General features: G+C 37.0%; 1 long non-coding RNA gene across 4 annotated transcripts in view; it reads left to right on the plus strand.

The window, feature by feature from the left end:
* LOC106824804 (uncharacterized) overlaps positions 1-19,441 on the plus strand; it is a 144,585-nt gene that overhangs the window by 55,871 nt on the left and 69,273 nt on the right. For 3 of the 4 annotated variants that reach the window (XR_006534799.2, XR_006534798.2, XR_011493369.1), the window contains exons 2-3: positions 11,951-12,037; positions 12,422-12,484. This is a non-coding gene — a long non-coding RNA (uncharacterized lncRNA). Of the gene's footprint in view, positions 1-7,340; positions 7,479-11,950; positions 12,038-12,421; positions 12,485-19,441 lie in introns of all 4 variants that reach the window. The other variant, XR_006534797.2, reaches the window with a different exon arrangement.

Consider the following 19,441-nt stretch of genomic DNA (forward strand, 5'->3'; position numbering starts at 1 on the left):
AAATGCTTTATTTGCTCCTTTTTCTGCCATTGCTCTGTATTTCCCAAGCCCCTTTTTTCTCATCTCCAACCACCTACGACAGTGGTTATTTTAGAAAAACACAATGCTTAAACAGCATCAAATAATCATTTTAAGCGCTTAAAAGTATCAGAAAGATTGTGTAAAAGATAGTGTGGGTACAATCTATTATGATTCAGAATATATCTAAAATGGTCCTTTTCTGGTGAGCTGTATTTATGCCATAAAGAGAATAATAAACCTAATAGCTAGCATGTATGAAACTTCGCCTTTACGAGAGGCCCTTATTCTCAAAACCCCCTTCCTTCTCAGACCTAAAGGATCTCATCTCTCCTGAGTGTAGCATAAATTGAGGAACCAAACAACATAATTCCTTCCATTGTTTTGAAAAGCTTTGTAGGGCATGAGCCATCTTCTAAAACTGACCTAAAGCAGACAGGTTCCCCCAAATGAGAATATTCAGCCACCTTACAATTAGCCCAATTACATATTGTTCCTGTTTCCTATTTATCCACGTAAAAACTAATAATAAAATACAACAAAGCAGTTTTTCATGAAGTCAATAGAGTACTGTAATTACTTCACTAGGAGCCTGCCAAATTATTTTCAGGGAGTGTAGAAAATGGCTACATTTTCAGCATCTCTCACATAGCATTAACTTTCAGGCACAAATTGCATGGCATGAAGGAAAACAAATGCCCATTCCAAACATCGGGTTTTTATCCTCTTGCAATGTGTGGAAAATGTACCCATGATGAGTCCCCGAGGGTGAAAGCACTCTTCCTTTTTATCGGTAACTTTTTAAACTGTATGGTGATTACTGAATAGCACCAGATTTCTGACCCAGAAAGTTATGCACAGGGCTTCTTCTTTGTGAACTTATTATATATTTATATATTATATAACCCAATGATCACATGGGATATATTAACAAGTATTAACAATTCCTCATTATGCTGCACTGGTCATGTTCCACATGGAGGGAGTCTCCTCCTTATAAATGCATAATATAAGAGAGGGAAAGATAAAATGGAATATAGTCTATCCAATGGACCCAGATGGGGAGGGAACAAAACTATGTCATATGGTCAAAAGTTAAAGGAAGGGACCGGAGGGGAGGTGTGTAATCTGGATCTGACAGGTAGAGACCTGAGAGCTGCCTGCTTACATCTAGAAGATGGTCGTGTTGAAGAGGGTTAGGATCTTTGTTTCCAATGCCTGGTGGAGAAAAGGACCCGATGGATAAAACCTGTAGGAACACAAACTTCAGTTTTCCTTGAGGAAAAGTATTCTTAAAGGTAATGCTCTTAAAAATTTAATGGGTGGCTCAAAAGCATGGGGATAGGACCACTCTCCTGCCCCCATCTCCCAGAACTGACAGAGACTGACAGTGTGAGCAGCCCTTTGCTAGACCTTTCTTAGAGGAGCTGTAAGTTCCCTACAGAACGATGGTCTGTATCAGTGATTTTCAAACCATAGCCTATCAGGACAGAAGAACCATACAAGGAGGCAGGCATCTGGGTCTCTTGGTTTTGTTTGTTTGCTTGAATCTTTCCCATTACTTATGAATTTTCAGAGTAGTGTTTATGCTCAAGCAGCTTTCTGTGGTCACTACTGAGGATTGTTGATTTTGTTTTGTGTTTGTGTTGGTTTTTAGTATCATTTGCAACTTGTAGATTATGAGGTATTTGATGTGTTTTAATGCATTGAAGTCATTCTTCTTTTTTTTTTTTTGAGGAAGATTAGCCCTGAGCTAACATCCATGCCCATCTTCCTCTACTTTCTATGGGGGACGCCTACCACAGCATGGCTTGCCAAGCGGTGCCATGTCTGCACCTGGGATCCCAACCAGTGAACCTCAGGCTGCCAAATCGGAACGTGTGAACTTAACCACTGTGCCACCGGGCTGGCCCCATGAAGTCATTATTCTTTTTGATTCCCAAATGTCCCATCTTAGGCCAGTGAGAGCTCCTTCAAATAGTCCCCTGTGTCCTTTTGATGTGACACCATTAGAGCCTCTTTATTCTGGCACAAGGTGTCCCAGGCTCATCTGGTATGTTCCCTGTCTCAGACTGAAATCAGCCATTTCTCTGAGGACCTTTGGTTCTTTTTAGCCAGGAGAGGATTTAGTGAAGCAGAGTAGATCCATTTACATATACTTTCTATATAGGAGTTTGGGTTAGAATTCATTTGAAAATAAAGCAAAGCTTTGCTAAAAAAAAATGGTTTAAAAAAAATAGTTATCTAGGGGCTGGCCCCGTGGCCGAATGGTTAAGTTCGCGCGCTCCGCTGCAGGCAGCCCGGTGTTTCATTGGTTCGAATCCTGGGCCCGGACATGGCACTGCACATTAAACCATGCTGAGGCAGCATCCCACATGCCACAGCTAGAAGGACCCACAACGAAGAATATACAACTATGTATGGGGGGCTTTGGGGAGAAAAAGGAAAAAAAAATAAAATCTTAAAAAAAAATAGTTATCCAGATAATTTTTTAAATCACTTCCTTTTTGAGTGCCTCAAAATGCACTTAATTCCAGAAATAGGAATTCAACATTTTGCTGGACACAGATTTCTTTTGGACCTAGAAATTTGGTTTCAGGAGTTTGCAGCTCACAATAGTTTGCTATATTACACTTGGGAAAAACTCTCAGTTGCTAAACAAATTTTTTCAGAATATTGAAAATTTGTGGATTTGGGACAAGATTGAAATAGCTAACCTATTTCTTTTGGCTAACACAGTTCTCGTTGCTTTTTGAAAAACACTTTCATTATAATATAGTTCATACAAGCATAGAATTACATAAAATAATAAAATAATATCTGTGGAGCCAGCATCAAAAATTTTAATATTTTGCCATATTTGTTTAATTTTCTTAAAGTTATAAAACATAGCAGATGTACTTGGATTCCCAGGATATTCTCTCCTTCATGCCTTCTCCAACTGAACAGAGTGCATCATTATCCTCAATTTTGTGTTTCTCATTCCTGTGAATTTTTTTAATACTGACCTTACATATCTGAAGTTATGTTGCATGTTTTAAACTGTATTTACATTGTATCATATGGTACATATTATTCTTCAGTTTGCTTTTGCTTTGTTTTGGATGAACATTGTTTTTGAAATACAGCCTGCAAATACAGGTAGTTCTGTTTTGTTTGTGTTAACTGCTGTATTGTATTCCATTCTGTGAAAATACCACAATTTATAATAGTGCTATTAATGGTATCACGTTAAAGACAATTTAGGTTGTTTTCAACTTGTGTTATTACGAACACTGCTACAACACACATGCATTTTTTTTTTCTGCTTTATTTCCCAAACCCTCCTGATACATAGTTGTATATCTTAGTTGCAGGTCCTTCTAGTTGTGGGAACAACACACATTCTTAAACCTGGGTCCCTGTGCGCTTGTGGTGAGCTTCTCCAGGTTGCACACATAGGAGAGAAATTCCTGGGTCGCGTGACACACATCCTCAACTTCACCGGATATTATAGTATTGTTTCCAGACTAGTGACATCATTTTTCACTCCCACCAAAGATGGAAGAGTTCCACACAGTGACATCCTTACAAATATCTGCTCTTTTAACACTTTTAAAATATTGTCATTCTAACTGGTATAAAATATCTTATATTAATTGGAAGTAATATGATTACTACTGAAGTTGAGGACATTTTCATACGTTTGTTCTGTGCTTAGATTTGTTGTCTGTATCTGGCTCATATCCTTTGCACATTGTTCTATTTCTTTGTTTTTATCTTACTGATTTGTAGATTTCCATATTTCGTACTAGTCATTTGTTGGTTTTGTTCCCAATCAGTTATGTTGGTAAATAGGAATGCTATTGCTTTTTTACATGACTATCATATACTTAGAAAACTCCTTGATATTTCTTATGATTTCTAACAATTTACACATTTTCTTATATTTGTTTTAAGCTAACAGTTGCATTATCTTCAGTTTAGGACAGTTTTTGTCTTTTCCTTTCTAACTCATGTACCTCTTATTTGTAAAAGTCTCCTATGGAACAGTCAGGAAACATGAGTAGAAAGTTAAAAATAATTGAAAACAATTAGCACCCCAAACATAGCAGATAGATGCTTTTTTATTGTTTCCTTTTTTTCTATTCAACGCATTTTTGCCATTTTATTATATTCCTATATTTCTTAAATTTCCTTTAAATTTACTCTGTTTACCCAATTGAATAAATATTGGATTTAAATCCTCATTATTTATATGTATTCCTTCTAGTTTATAAATAAATGTCTTTAGGCTTTAAATTTACCATTAAGTACCACTTTAGCTGTATGTTATATTATACTTTTATTGGTATTCCATTCTGCCTTGATCGTACGGTGGTATATGCTGCTGTGAATCAGATTTTCTCGTAGACATGTATCTGTTTATAGGGTCTACTTCAATCTAATTGACTACCTTGAGGCATATCACATTGATACACTTACTATAGCTTTACAGTCAATTTTGATATCATTGAGGAAAATTCCCCCAAACTTGTTATTTTCAAAATTATGTTAATGGCCATCATGGCTCTTCTATGTAGATTTTAAAGATAACATATCAAATTCTGCAGAAAAATTGATCTTGAGCTTTATTTACAAATCAATTAAGAGCAAATGACATGTTTACAGTATTTCTTGCTATCTACAGATAGGGTCTTGATATTTTTTGGTGCTTTTATAATAGTATATATTATATATATTTTATTTTTGAACTGTCTGTGGCTGGTATTTAAAAATATAATTGCATTTTGTTTATTAATAATCAATATAGAAAGTATGCTAAACATTCTGAATTCTAAAAGTGCATATAACCTAGATGTTTTACATAAACATTATTATTTACATGTAAATCAGTTTTGTTTCTTCATTTCTTCTTTTATAATACTATGACTTTTTTCACTGTCTAGACTGACTTAGAAGTTAAATTGACTAAAAATCAGGATAATAGAAATACTCATTTACTTTCTGGCATTCTAGGTAGTTCTGATGTTTCACTGTTAAATATTACCTGTGCTGTAGAGTTTTGGAGTATATTCTTTGTCAAGTAAAGCAATTCTCCTTTTATTTCTAAATTTTTAAGAGCTTTAAAAAATCATGAATGGGCTCTGAATTTCACCAAAGGATATTTTGTTATCTATGTAGATTATTATACTTTCTCTTTCTTTATTAGTTTGTCAATAAATGTTTTAATATTAAGCCATTCTTCAAGTCCTGGGAACTATATATTTTCATTGATTTTTTTATATCATTATATCTATCATTACAGTGAAATTCTCCTATATTGACCTTGTTCACTCTTTCTTTTACTTGTTTGATAACTAAGTTATATTGGTGACACAAATAAGGATATGAGATTAGAATTATCTAATTGTTGCAATTCTTGCATGGGTGTGTGTGTGTGTGAACTCACTTGTAACCAATCTAGTGTTCTCATTTGGAGAACTTTTAAATTAATCATTGATTTCTTTAGTGGTCACTAGGATATTTATGGTTTTCTTTTCTTCTTGAGTCAATTTTGGAAATTTATATTTCTAGAAAATGGTCTTGCTTGCTGTTCTCTGGGAATCTTGGATGTCATTTGTGATCTTTTACTATTTTGGAAAACTCTTGGCTGTTATGTCCTCACATATTTAGTTTTTCCCTGCTCTCTCTCTTCTTCTGGGAATTACTCATATGTTAAACCATTTTATCTTGTTCTACAGCTTTTGTATTCTCTTTTCTATTTTCTTACTTTTTTTTTCTTTGTGCATTTGTGTTTCTATTGAACTGTCTTCAAAATCTTCATGCAAAGAATATGCTTTGCAAAGATATATTTCTTTCCTCTATTGATGTTAGGCTTGGCCGTATACCTTACTTTGGCAACAGAATGTGAGTGGAAGCGTCAATTACCAGTTCTGAGCTGAGGCCTTAAGAGACATAAACTGTTTCTGCTTGTCCATTTGGGCCTATGAAAAGAACATACCCTGGGGAGCCTGGTGTTGACCTCTATCCATGGTCTGGAGATAAGTCCATCCGATCCCAAACCTAGGTCAACCAAAACCCAGCTGTCCTGCACTTATATGAGCCACAAATAATGCTTGTTGCTGTATGACACAATAGTTTTTGGTAGTTTTCTACTTTTAGAATTATGTGAAAATCACTAACTGATACATTGGATCATCGGTTATGCATTTGTTCAACTTTAGGAATTACTGCTAAAAGATTTCCCAAATTCTTGTATAAATTTATACATCTACCAGCAGTGTAACTGCTCAACGTGTTTACCAAAACTTGGAGTTGTCAGTCATGTTAATTTTAGTCTTTCTGGTGAAAAGACTTTCTGCTGAAAAGAATTCCTTTTTATTAAACCCACAAAATATGAGAGTATTTATGTAATTGATTTTTTAAAGTCAGCTTTTAAAATTTAATATATTCTACTAAAATAATAACATCAGTAAATAAACATTTGAAAATCAGGCAGGTATCACTCTGCATCTGGAAGGAAATTAAGTGAAGTATTCTTCATGGTAGAAGGGAGACAACTGCTGATGTCCATGGCTGAAGAATTCAAGGACAACTTGGAAGTTTCTAAAGTTGTTTCCAAAAAATCAATGGCAACAGGTTGGGACACACCTACTTCAACAGAGTCCAGTGTCAATATTACATGGGTTTTCTTAATTGGGATTGAGCTGCAACTGGACGGTATGACATTCTTGTCTTTAGCCTTGAAGGAAAAGAGAAAGTCTTTTTGTTGCACTGGTATGAAGTAACTCTGAAGCAGGGCTCCCTTTAAGTGCATTATTATAGTAGTCATGCACAGGAGTGAGTTCATTACCGTAGTAAAAAGACAAAAAATACAGGTTTCATGGTCGTCTTATTTGGTTGATTTTGTTAATTGGATAAAATGAGGGATAAATACAAGCCTGATTTGTTTAACAAAATTCCTATGTACACAAGAATGCAAAATATAAAATGATCTGAATTAGACCCTGATCACCAAGCACATAAAATTGAAGTTAGGCATGTGTTGACTCGGTTCCTTCCACTTCTTCAGTGTTCCAATGAGGAGCTCTCTATCTACTGCCAGTGCTAGGACATTTCATCAAATGGAAAGAAGCCTGGGAAAGGCAAGCAATTCTGATAATGAGCTCCTACAGCCTGTATTAGGGGCTGCCTTAAGAAGGGAAACATCATTCTGGTGAAAATCTTTGGGGCAAGTTAAGCACCTAGTCACCACTTCATGTGCTTAAATTAGATTGACTTCAGCTGTTGTTGGAAAGAATTCAGCGCAGTCACTCAAGTTTTGGTTCTCTTCTACACAGCTCTATTCAGAGACACACTACATGAGGCATGTTTAGAAATAAAGAAGCACTTTGACCTGGAATTTATATTCTTCCAAGTAACCTGTTGGTCTTGCAGATAAAGGAAGTCCGCAGATGGTAAATGTACATTTGTTAACGGTGAGTGCTATGGACTAAAATGTGTCCTAACCTAAATCCATAAGTTGAAACTCTAACCCCCAACGTAACTACATTTGGAGATAGAGTCTTTAGGAGGTTATTAAGGTTAAATGAGGTCATAGGAGTGGAGCCCCAATCTGATAGGACTGTGGCCTTATAAGAAGACTTCAGAGAGAAAGAGAGGTCCCCCCACAGCTCTCTCTCTCCATGTGAGGACTCAGGGAGAAAGTAAGTATCTACAAAGCAGAAAGAGAATTCTCACCAGAAACTGAACTCTGCCAGACCTTGCTCTTGGACTTTCCAGCCCCCAGAACTGACAGAAAGATAGGTTCCTGTTGTTTAAGCCACCTTGCCTATGGGATTTTGTTATGGCAGCCCAAGCTACTAATACAGTGAGTCTAAGGGATGCTGCAGAGATGGTGCCGATGTGTAGAGTGCTTCCAGCTCATCCACTTATCCTTGCACATCTGAACACGGCAGTAGATGAGGCACACCACGCGGTTAAATTGTTTAAACTTGGACTTGACACATGTGATGAGAGTCCAATCTGAATTTCCCATCTTGGTATTACATTTGATATTAGCAGGTCCATTGATGTTGTGATATTTTAATAGGTAGTCTGAATGTGAACTATCTCTAATCAAGCAAGTTCCTTCTGATGACTTTTTAGATTTCTCTTTGGCTTCATTAACTGTCATACCACTCTAGTACTATTCTGGGTGAGCTCCTGCAGGGCCTTCCCCAGATGCACTGCCTCCTGAGACCACTCCTCAACCCACCCAAGGTCCCTCCTCATCTCTACGTCCCTCCTCTGCCATTCCTAGAGACCTCCAGTCACAGCAGGTTATGGGAGAAAGGTCACCTTGCCAAGGACAGGTGTCCATGGAGCTGGGGTCAGAGAGGGGCACATGTCCTTCCTGGAAGTTAGTGGGAACCCCAAAACAACTCCCTGCAGTGTGTCCGAAATGGTGGTGGAGGGAGAGGGACGGCGAGCTGCTGGTTCTTCCTCCCCAGGTCCGGTTGGACTGATGGCAAACTACCCCCACAGGTGCAGTCACCCACAATTGGCATGCCTCCAGCCTGCATCCGAGTACTTCTCGTGTTGGGGCTGCAAATGCGTGAGATCGTAAGACTGTACACTTCCAGGCCTGGTGTGTGCCTTCTGCAGCCCTGGCAGTGCAGGCGACTGCAAGCTAGCAGGCTCATGCTTCAGGGGGAAGCCCAAGGCCTAGGAGCCATGGCCCTGACCTACACAATTGATTTTTTAATTACATTTATTGATTACTGCCAGTTTGGGCATTGTTTCTTGAATTCCATGGTTTACTTCTGAATTCACCCTTTTTCTAGTCGAAATATCTCTCTTCTAATTGTTATTTCTATGATCATCTATGATCAAGAAACTTTCTGTTTTTTATCTGAAAACATGTTTTATTTCTCCTTGACTATTTATTAAGGGTAAGAAAATCTTGGTTGAGGTAATTTTGATATGCTCTCCTGCCAGCCTATAAGGAGAGGTTAACAACAACTCTAATAATACACATTTCTTAATAGAACTAACAAAGTACAAACAACAAGCATTTAAAATGGTCAGTGTTTGAAACTGGTTGCTTCTTTTATCCCAGAATTTTGAACTCCAGTCAGGAAAGGCTGCTATTAGTATGGGCATGTTAATTCAACAAATACTTCATGACATAACCATGCTTGATACCAAGGGTGAGACAGAGTAATATTATTCTATGCCCGAGGAGAACATATTATCTCAGGACAGACAGTGTAGTACAGATGTCAGACCAGGTAGAGGCCATCCATGCAGGACAGTCAGCAAGTCATCAGTGCGAGGGGAACACTGATCTCCTGCTTACAGGGTGTGAGATCTTGGATAAGTTTCTTAACCACACTGAGCTCCGCTTTTACTTTTTTAAAAGATGGATGAATGTATTGTTCACTTTATAGGATTGATATGATAATTCAATTAAATGGGATAAAATCCTTGGTTCAACATATGTACTTCAACAACAGTAATTTTCTTGAACTGGACATTCATTAGGCAGAGGCTAAACAAGAGGAAACCCCAAGAAACGAATCTTGGCTTGAAATATACCAGGATCAGTCACCAACTATTATTGAGCACTGCCAATTTTCCAACACTATTAGTGATAAATTTGCTGGGTTTTACCCATCAGATAGACCCCAAATTGTATTCACTTTAGTTTGTATTTCTTACTTTCATTACAAATGTGGTCAATCTTCTTTGCATTAGTATATTCAACCTTTTTTTTTTTCTGGGAATTGCATCTTTTTATCTTTTGTCTACTTTTTTTCTATTTGGGTTTTGGCCTTTTAATTTTTGATTTGTTACACTTACCGTATCTTAAGGAAATTAGCTTGGACATGTTCAATAATGGTAGATTATGGAAAAGCAGATAAATGAAGATAGTTCAATAAAAGTGGATGAATGCTAAGTCATGCTAAAAATAATTTTTATAGATGAAGATGCTAAAAGTGAGATAGTTAAATAACTCACTGAATTTTCGTACTGGTTAGTTAGCTAGGGTTTTAATCTAGGCCTAATTGACCAAAAGCTCACGCATGGAAAGATTAAATTTGTTTTCCTACATACCAAGAAACAGAAGCCAACAGCATCCTCTGTGTGCATGTGTGTGTGTGTTTATTATCATTGAAGGAATCCTGGAATTACTGTTCATGCCAGATTCATATTCCAGCCAGTCATATATTCGTCATGTGAATTTGGGCAAGGTACTTAAACTTTATAAGCCTCACTTTCCTCACTTGTAAAAGGGAGATAATAACAATTACTTACCTCTCCATACCTAATTTTTCTCATCTGGATGATCCTCATACAGATTAAATGTTGTAAAGATTATATGTTCTCACTGAAAGGAAAATGAAATGAGATCACATATGTAAAGCGGCCGTCCCTAATAGGTCACTGGGCCCGTTCTTTTCCTTCTTTGTCTTGTCTTGCAGAGTGATTCCTTAATTAAACATGAGGTGGATCACAGAGAAGAAGGTTTCTTTTGCCTCCTCAACTCACACAGCAACCTAATCCAGTCTCCACCTAAAATATGGGTGGAATTTGCAAAGGTTCCTGGATGGATGTTCCTCTTGGGGAGAATTTATGACAACTTTTCCAAAACTAAAGCTTCAACTCTTTATTATATTCTGTTAATGACTCAGTGGACTTTTGGCAGAAAGGACGAGTTTCCTTTGGTTCAGACGCTTCTATAGAGGGTTCTGATTACTCTATCCAATGGTCTAAAATCAAAATAACATATGCAATCTTTGGCTGAAAAAGCTTACTCGTGGTGTTATAACAATAATTCCTCTCCTTGTTTTTATATAACCTTTTGGAAATATTCCTGTTGGAGCCAAAATTTCTATATTTTGGAAACTTGGCCTATGGATGGAGGATGGCTGAAGTATTCCATTTATTTTCCTTTCAGGGGGTACTAGAACAGGCAGAATGTTTGTTAGGCTATTTCTTAAAGAAAATTTTGTAGGGCAATCCAATTTAATGTGGAATAAAGCCCTTTTCTCTGACTTCCATGTCATAATATATATTCATTTCAAGAGGTTTTTCCTGACCACCCAATTTAAAGTAGCTCACACCCCCAGCAGTCACTTTCTGTAAAGGGCCAAATAGTAAATATTTTAGGCTTGCAGACCATATGGTCTCTGTTGCAGCTACTGAGCTCTGTCACTGTAGCATGAAAGCAACTATAGACAAGATGTAAACAAATGAGCATGGCGGTGGTCCAATAAAACTTTAATTATAGACACAAATTTGAATTTCCTATAACTTTCATCTGTCACTAAATATTATTCTACTTTTGATATTTTTCCAACAATTGAAAAAATTTAAAAACCTTTCTTAGCTCACAGACCATACAAAACCAGGTGGTGGGCTGGGTTTGGCCAGCCTTCTGTAGTCTGACCCCTTGATCTACTCATGTATTTATATCGCTTCTACACTGTCTTGTGTTGGAATCCAAGCTTTGTCCCTGCAAAAGCAGAGATGTTATGTGTCCTGTGTTCTGAGCACAGCACCAGAGGTATTCAGTAAATATGTGTTGCATGTATAAATCTGCAACTTTCTGGTAAATCAGTTCCTCTAAATGAAGTAATTAGTTTAACGTGTATAGCAAATTGAATTCTCTAAGTGATTTATAATTTTTTTCAAATAAGTTTTACATATACCATAGGATTTCATGGTGAAGAGACAGTATAGAAAAGTGTTTTAAGCTTTGGAGTTATGAAGACTAGGCTGCTCTATCAGTTAGTGTTTGTGATGTTGACTAAGTTGTAATACCTGTCTTGTTTTCTCAACTATAAAGAGGATAGTTACATTACCTATTTTATAAGATTGATGATGGGGTTTCTGCTTGAACTTCCATTTGCCTCTCTCCAAAACCACTCCCAACTCTTCTCCACCCTGTTCTGTATTTTGGCAGGTCAACACATGAGGACCACATCAGTGGTATACCTTGTCCTCCAGATTCCAATTGGGTTTTGCAAATGGCGGAAAGGAGAAGAATGAGGTAAGAATATTTATTCTCTTAGCTTGCCCCTGGGTTTCAGGACTGGCTATGTTCCTGGAAGAAAAGTGTCAGCTCACAGAATTACAAATTTATGGATGTTCTGTAATGCACCTAATCAGTCCACCTATTAGTGAGAACAATCCTGTTGTTAGTGCCAGGGTATTGCACTATACCCCATGGTTTCTCTATACTGACAACATTAAAAATAGTGTCTTTATGAAAGTCTCAAATAATCCTAAATTCCTGCTGCGACCCTGAGCTTATGCTAAAATGCTTGAGAATAAATGGTAGCTCAAATTGAAAGTATTCTTAGAAATCTGATTGCCTTCTTTGAAATTATATTAAAATAACAAATGATTCCTCTCGATTCACGTTTCTCTACAGAATCACAACTGGCGGTGCCTACGAGGTACATCCCAGCTTGCTGGAAAATTTTTTTTTCACAAGGTATTTATTTATTTATTTATTTGAGGAAGATTAGCCTGAGATAACTACTGCCAATCCTCCTCTTTTTGCTGAGGAAGACTGGCCCTGAGCTAGAATCCATGCCCATCTTCCTCTACTTTATATGTGGGATGCCTACCACAGCATGGCTTTTGCCAAGCAGTGGCATGTCTGCACCTGGGATTGGAACTGGCGAAGCCCGGGCCGCCGAAGTGGAACTTGTGCACTTAACCGCTGCGCCATTGGGCCGGCCCCTCACAAGGTATTGAAAATCAGGAAAGTTTACATCAAAATTTGATTCTTCAAATTCTCTTGAAAAGATCACACTTTCTGGCTACCCAGGCTGGCCCACTTCACGGAAACTGGAGCTGAGTGGCCGTTACTCCATTCACAGCTCTGGTCCCCAGCCTTCCCTATTATGCAATGCTTCTATTTCTGTGTTTTATGTTAACTACCTGGCCACTGTGGACATTTACTTAGAGAATTAAGAGGTAAAGTCTTCAGCCAACTAGGGGACTGGTGGGAGGTATTGGTGGGAGGAGAAGGTGTTGGTGGTTTGAAGAGCAAAATGGGGTGTACAATCATCTAGGAGAGTGGGAGAGTGACAAGACCCACGGGGGTACAGTAGGATTACAAGGTGGGACTAAGGGTCCTCTTGGGATTTGGGGCTATAAATGGAAAGAGTGATTCATGAGCAGGACTGTGTGCATTTGTCCATCCCCTTCAGACTCTCTGAGCAGATGCGGAACAGATGGCAAGTTGGACTTGACCAGGCTAGGGTTTAGCCCAGAGAGAACCATGAAAGCAAGAGAAGCCAGAGAGATGAGGCTTTTTGTGAGGGAAGGAATATAATGGTGGGTCATGGATGAAATCTAGGCTGGTCAAAGAGGGAGTGAGGACAGGAAGGGGTGATGGACAGCGAAAAAGGGGAGCATCATGGTTAAGAACAACCACGGTGCACAGTGGAGCCAGACTGCATGGACTTGGGTCTCATCTCTACCCATATTAGCTGAGTAAATATCTCTATATGTGTTGTGTGTGTGTGTGTGTGTGTGTGTGTGCGTGTGCGTGTGACAAAGAAAGAGTTAGTTTAGAATACTGCCTGGTACATGGTAAGTGCTGTGGAGTGCTTCAAGGATGATTTTCCTCCCCTACGTTGAATTTGATTTTAAAAATAAGGCTTTAATTGTTCAATTAATAAATATTTATGGAATATCCGTAATGTCAAAGAACATTAAGAGATATGTTGTGGGGCCAGAGATAAGTCAGATATGACGCAGATCAGAGAACCACAGAGTGTCTTTGGGCAAGCAGGAGGGATAAGCCCCGTAAGAGAAAACACAGAGATGGCTCTGTATGTGGGGGTGTTCCTTAAAGACCTGGTCAGTGTTGGACACGCAGCAAGAAAAAACAGGCAGCTTCCATGTGGAGTTCATCAGTAGGGCCGAGCTTGGGATTTTGTGGATTTTTCCAAAATTGCCTTTTAAGCAGAGACTGAAATTTCCCCAAAGGCTGATTCATAGAAAGAATTTCTGATAGCATACCAGTCCAAGAAGGGAAATATTTTGAGGAGGTGGACACTTTTTTGCTAACCAGTTTTTGTTTTTAAGAAAAAATTCTAGGAGGTGTATTTGGTAAATATATCAAGCAGTAGAAAAGGCTATAGAGTCACAACGAACTTTCCACCCAACACTTTGCCCCCTTTCTAGAGCAATCACAGTTGCCAATTTTTTGTCTATCAAAAAATATTCTTTTTAATTGTAACACATGTGCTTACACACATCTTTTTTTTTTTTACATCTATTGAAACACCCTAAACTGCATCTTCTGATTTTTCAGTAATGGGGATTGTTCCCAATAAATTCGACAAAGTTTTCCACGTTATGGATGTGCTATAAGGCACTTCATCAGTCCCCGTTTGGTAGACATTCACCTACTTTCTAAACTTTTGCTCTTACAACCAATATGGCCACAAAAGTCATAGTATATAATTCTTTTGTACATGTGCAGGTTCCCTGCAGATGAAAATGAAGTTGTGAGATTATGCACTTTCAAAGAAATTACATATTTAGAATACTGGTAGATATTGCCATATTGCCCTCCAAACAGATTATACCAATTCATGCTCCCACGAACAGTGTGGGAGGGAGAATGATTGTTTCAGAGTCTGACCAACACGGAAAATGTTTCATTATGTCCACTCTATAAAGTAAATACTCTTTCTGTTTTATTATATTTCTATAATTCTGAGGGAAGTTAAACATCTTTTTGTGAAAAAGAAAAATGTGTATTTCTTTTCCTATAGAACATTATTTGAGTCCTTTGTCCATGAGCTAGTGTCTTTTGTTAATTGATTTGTAAGAAAAATTTATTTAAGGACCGTATTCCTTGGTCTATCATATTTGCTGCAAATATTTCCAAGTTATTTATGTATACTGAATTTGTTTATAGTATTTCTTGACAGGTAGAAACTTTAAAATTTTATGAGGTTAGATTTATCAGTCTTTTGGGAATTCTGAATATATACCTTGCTGAGAAAGGGCTTTCTACTACAAGATTACAAGAAAAAATTCATTTTCGTCTTAATTTTGAGCTATTCATATCAAAAGTTTTGTATAAGTGATAAATTAGGAACTCATCTTAATTTATTCTTTTCACAGTAGGTTGTCCAAACACCATTTATTGAATATTCCGCCTTTAACACACTCATTTGGAATGCTGATATTAATCAAAATCTATATACCCATATTTTGAGTCTCATGCAAGATTCTGCTTTTTTCCTTTGATATTTCTATTCATGCACCAGTATCATACTCTTTTACTTGTAGAAGTTTTATAATAATATGTAATAATATAGTCTGTTCCTTTAGCTTCCTTTTTCAAAATTTTCCCGCCTAATCTTAACCTGAAGTATAGATTCAGCATGTCTCATTTCAGGAAAACAATTCTATTGCTAATTTTGTTGGAATCACATTCAATTTATAGATTCACATAGGGTGAATTAGCTTCTTTACAATTTTGCATTATATTAACTAGAACTGAGCATTACTTCCCATTAATTTAAATTGTATTTTCTGGGTTTTGGGTCACTTTAAAGTCTTTTTGAAGTTCTGTCTATATGCTAGTAAAGCATTTTAAAGGTTATTCATATAAATCTAGCGCATTTATACTTATTTCTATTTCCGGGTATTTATTTCTTACCTTGCTGATTTTGTTTAACAGATTTTTCTTTAAGTAACATAAGTATATCTTATTCAAACATAGTAAGGCCAACAGGGCTTTAGATATTCATTTCTAAATTCTTCTTATAAATTCTCTCATTATTTATAATGGTTTTCCCGGTTGATGCTTTTGAATTTTCCAGGCTTATGAAATTATCCAGATATTTGAAAGTTGAAAATTTTCCCTTCTCTTTTAGAATTTTTATACCTCATATTTGTCATGGCTCAATTCATTGGAAAGAATTTCCCACAGAATTTTAGGTAATAGGAGTGATAATCAACATCCTTGTTTTATTACTTAATTTAATGAGAAGATTTTTGTGTTTCAATATTAGGCATGTTGCTAATTAAGTATTAATGTATTCTTACTTATCAACTTGTTATTCAAGGATGATGCTGGCTTCTAATGAAGCACTTTGTCAGCATCATCAGACACAGTATATTTTCTTGCCTTGACCTGTAATTAACATGGAAAAATATATTGCTACATTGAATTTCTTGAATGGATCACATCTGAATAGTCTCTCTCAATCTTTTATTAAGCTGCTGAATTCTGTTTGCTAACACATTTTAGGAATTTTGCATCAATGTCCGTAAGTGAAAGCCATCTGTAGTTTCATTTTATTGCGCTGCCTTTATTGAGTTTTAGACCAATGTTTTCCTATATTTGTAAAAACTCTTTAGAAGCTTTCACTTTCTCTTTATGCTTTCAAACAACTTAAATCACATTCCTTAGATATTTGGTAAAATTTATATCTGAAATAAATTGATGCTGATGCTTTTTCGAGATAGCTTTTCATGAGGTTCTTCATATCTTTTGTTGCATTCCATATATTTTCTAGAATATTATGCTTTATGGTCAAAGCTTTTAATTTATTTGCATAAGATTAAGAAAGTGATCCTCATATATTTCTTAATATCCTCAATAGACACGGTTGCTCATTCTAATGTCTTATTTTTATATTTATTGCTGTCTTCTTCTTTGGCTTTCAAGTATTACGTCTATTTTGATATATTTTTCAAAGAAATCAGACGATCATTTTTCTTAGTTTTAACTTTTTTTTGAGTTCTAACACATATATTTCAAGAAGGTAGGCATATTGGTAGTAATTCACAATCTATCATTCATCTTACACTTATTGACTACTCATGATGTCTCTGGCACTAGGTGCATGTTATAGAACACAAGAAGGCCTCCAACTTGCTCTTTGCCTTCAAGGACTTTAAGCCAGTGGGCATGTTCATGAATAATTAAAGCATAAGAGTAGCATCAACCTGGGAATTGATGAGAAAATGGAGAGACTGAAGGTCCCTCAGCTAGAAAGTAGCAGAGCAGGTTTTTAAACCTGGTCTATGGGACATCAAGTAAATCCTACATACATAGTGATGTATCTTCAAATATAGCTTAAGACATATTGTTTATGAGATATATTTTCTGAATCCTTAAGTGTCTGAGAGTGTCTTTCTATTGCTTTAACACAACACAACACACACACACACACACTACCATATTGGTTTCATATGGAGTTCTCGAATCATAATGTTTATCCTTCACGATTCCATGATTTTCTGGAAAAGTCTTAGGTCAGGCTTATTTATATTCCTCTGAAAATAATCTGTTTCCTTCTACCTCACCACTCACTATATAGACATTTAGAATTATTTCATTATCTTTGCAATTCTCAAATTTCACAAAATATGTTCAGACAGTCTCTGTTTTCTTAATTTTTACTAGAATATGGTGAGCTCTTTCAGCCTGTATTTTCTGACTTTTTGGTCCAACTCGGGAAGTTATTTTATGTCTTAGAAAATAATTTTTCCTCGTTTCTTCTTGTTGTTGTGGTTGGTTGTTGTTTGCTTTGCTAGTACAAAAGACTAGGTAATTCAAAGTGCTCTCCTGCTTTAAAAAAAGTGGGTCCTGGATAAACCATCATTTCTGGTTTGTTGCTGAGCTCATAGAAAATAAGCAAAATAATCAAAGGACTTGGAATACCAGCAAGAGCTGTGCACTATAAGAAAAGTTAAAGGTTTCATTGTTCTAGGGGGGCATTCTCATATCACCACCCCCGAATGCAGAACATTGTAAAAAGAGAGAAGAGACAGCTCAAGATAAGAGGCATAAAGAACCTAATGCAAAAGTCTAACATGCATATAAGCAGAGTTATAGTCCAACTGGACATACAGTTTAATAAGCTGACTGTACCTTTGTGACTTAAAAGAATCTGAGGTGTTTATTTTGCCTAAAACTCTACAATTTAGGCAGGGATCAGCAGGGATGGCTTGTTTGTACTCCAGCATCAGCTAGAGCAGCTCCTCTGGTGGTTGCAGATTCCACTCTCAGGATGGCTTACTCACATAGCTGTTGAAAGGATTTGTTTGCTGCTGGGGAGCTCAGTTGCACCCTATCATCCATAATCCTAGGTTTTCCTCTATGTGAGACTTTCCACACTCTGCTTGGGATTCCCAATTAATTGAGATTCCTTACAGTATAGTGGCTGTGTTCCAAGAGAACAAAGCAGAGTGTATGGCATTTTAATAATCTAGTTTCAGAAGACGCATGGCATCAATTCCACCATATTCTATTGGTCTAAGCCTGCATTATTCAATGCAATAGCCACTAGGCACATACGCCTATTTTTTTAAATGAATTAAAATCAAAAAAAGTTAAAATTCTGTTCTATAATCATCCTAGCTATATTTCAAGTGCTCAGCGTGGCTTGGGGCTACTGTACTGAACAACACAAATAGAACATTTCCACCATTGCAGAATTTTCTATTAAACAGCACTCATCTAGGAAGTCATAAAGATCCACTCAGATTCAAGGAGAAGGGGTCTAGATTCCATCACTTGCTGGAGGAAGTGTCAAGGCTACAGTACAAAAAAAATCACGTGAGAAGGAGATATTGTTGTGGCTGTCTTTTGGAAATAGAATTTACCACATCATTTACTTCAGAGCACTCTATATCACCAGTGACTATCCTGGTTTCTTGGCATGTGTGAGGCCTTCCTAAAGGTGTATGGAACTAATGAATTCATGTAAAAATCTGATTTATCCATCTGAATTTCTGTTTACTCCCTACAGTTCATAGAAGCAGATTCTCAGAAGTAGGATTAGATAGGACCCTTCTTTGAGGACAATGACTGGCGTACGACAAGTACTCAATATTTGTGAATGAATAAATGATTATATGGATGGATGGATGAATTGTGTCCTTTCCTTTGCCTGCATGTAGAAATCTACTAATGCAACTCAAATTATTGAGATTCTATTCTATATTTAAAAACCCCACCACTCCCCACAGGAATTCTTTCTAATTATTGAACCCAAACTTGGCAAGATAATATTGGAATGTTAGAAAAGTAAAAGAAAGGAAGAATGGTTGTGGATCTAATAGCATACAGTGGCCTACCTCTGGTCTGGGAATTTCAGCTGGAAATCTCTTGAGAAAATGACACCCACATGAAATTCCAGTGCTTCAGGTTTCAGCGAGCTTTCAGTGAGGGAGGGAGACCACAAGTATGACCTTCCTGTTGGTATTTGGGATCCTCCATTTCAGGTCCAAGCCAGAAGCAGGAAGCTCGGTGCTTGCTAAGCAAGAAAAGGAAATAGACAAGAAAACATTCCAGCTTGAGGCTGGCATCGGGATAGTTCTTCTTTTGTCTAAGGTACTTCTTTCATTCCTGCTAATGGTCCCAACCTGCTGAAAGGGAAACATTCTCTTCAATGGCATGTAGCCA

Source organism: Equus asinus, chromosome 12 (assembly GCF_041296235.1).
Source record: "Equus asinus isolate D_3611 breed Donkey chromosome 12, EquAss-T2T_v2, whole genome shotgun sequence".
In the NCBI taxonomy this organism is placed as follows: Eukaryota; Metazoa; Chordata; class Mammalia; order Perissodactyla; family Equidae; genus Equus; species Equus asinus.